Raw genomic sequence first — 1771 nt, 5'->3', positions numbered from 1 at the left:
GTGGGTAGCCCGCCCCGGAACCAGGGGGGGCGGGGGGGGGGGGTGGTGGAGGGTCTTGGACCCGGATCCCCAGGCCCCGCGTGTCCCCGCACCTGTGCTCTCAGCCCCGAGGTGGTCTAGAACACGCATTTGCATCACCATATCCCTGCCCAAATCCAGCCTCCACCCCCGACTAGCTGGGGGACATCAGGAAAGCTAATTGCCCTCTGCACCCACTTCCAGCTCTGCACGACGGTCACAGCGCACACAGCGCACACAGTTAGCCCTTACTTCCATGCCAATGGCAGCCAGACAGAAACCCCTCTGGGCTGCCTCTGAGCCCTTCACCCCAGTCTCTGCTCCCTCTGCAGCAGCGCCCAAGCTGCGGTGCTAGGCTGACAGACAGACCAGGTTCCACCCCAGCAGGCTCTCACAGCTGCGTAACTGCAGAGACGTGACCTGGCCTCTCTGTCTTGTACCCCAACTTGTGCAATTTGTAGAATGACAACAGCAACACCCCGAGGGTCCGATGTGAGCGTGAACTACCTTCTGTTCTGTTTGCAGCCTCAGCCCTGCACACCCACCCTTCCCCACCCCCACCGTCCACCTGCTGCTCCAACAGCGCCCAATCTGATTAGAGAAATGAATTATCTCAATGCTCAGGCCAAGTCGAGGGTTTCGGGAAAGATGGGCCCCGGGCAGGAAATTGTTGGGATCTGTTCTTTTTTGGACATGGCATCAAAGCTTAAACAAGTGCTCTGGAAAACAGAAACCCAACAAAGAAATGTGTTTCAGAAAACAAAAATCCATTTCATGAAATGGAGCTGCTCTTAGGGGAATCCATACAATTCTTTGTATTCAAATTGCATCCCAGAAACCAGAGAGGTGCTACTTCGCCCTTCCTGACCATACCCAGCCAGTTTCCTTCCCACCCTCCCAGCCTGGCCTGGGCAGATAAATGCACACATGGACATCACTCCACACATCACATGTGTGCAGAATGTCACATGTACATATGTGCATACGGCCCTTCGGGACTTCTACGAGGCATAAGAAGACCACTAGGCTGGGGTGTGGCTCCTGCCTTGGCCTGCATCACACCATGGGGCCTGGGTGAGGCCCTTCCTCACTGAGCCTCCTGTCCTTCCCAGGTGCTATGCACAACATCTCAGTGCCTGTCACCCCAAGCGGCAGGGAGCATTAATACTGCACCTCCTGTGCCCAGCACGTAGTGTCCACACATGCTTTAGCCTACATTACCTCGTTTGAGCCGCACAACCGTCCTGTGAATTAGACATAATAATCATAATTAGCTGATGTTCATTGGACGCATTCTCTGCACCAAGCACCATGCTGCCTGCTTTGCATATATCGGCGCGGATATGACTGGACGCCATCTTTCTGCCCCCACCCAAAAAAGTTGGAGCATGCACTTTGCGCCAGGAATCAGGTCCAGGGACTGGGTTACGTCAGTGAACCCGGGGGCGGGGGATCCCATTCTCTGAGAGCTGGTAGTTCTGTGGCCCGATGCAGGAGTAGACAGTGTTCAAAATGCACCAGCACGGTGTATGGGATGGGAGACGAGAGAACTACGGGGCACAGAGTGGGGAGGGGGTAGGAGGTGACCACGGGGAGGAGGCCTCCCTAAGATGGTGACATTCGAGCAAAGGCACTCTTCGTCCTATTTCACCAATTAGGAAACCGAGTCTCAGAGAAGTTAAGTGGCTTAAAAGTGGTCACATAGTGAGGGAGATCCTGGGCTAGCAGGCCAACACAGGCAGTCGGCACCAGG

Source organism: Tupaia chinensis, unplaced genomic scaffold (assembly GCF_000334495.1).
Source record: "Tupaia chinensis unplaced genomic scaffold, TupChi_1.0 Scaffold000671_1, whole genome shotgun sequence".
NCBI classification, from domain to species: domain Eukaryota; kingdom Metazoa; phylum Chordata; class Mammalia; order Scandentia; family Tupaiidae; genus Tupaia; species Tupaia belangeri.
Note: the sequence above shows the minus strand (reverse complement) of the source record.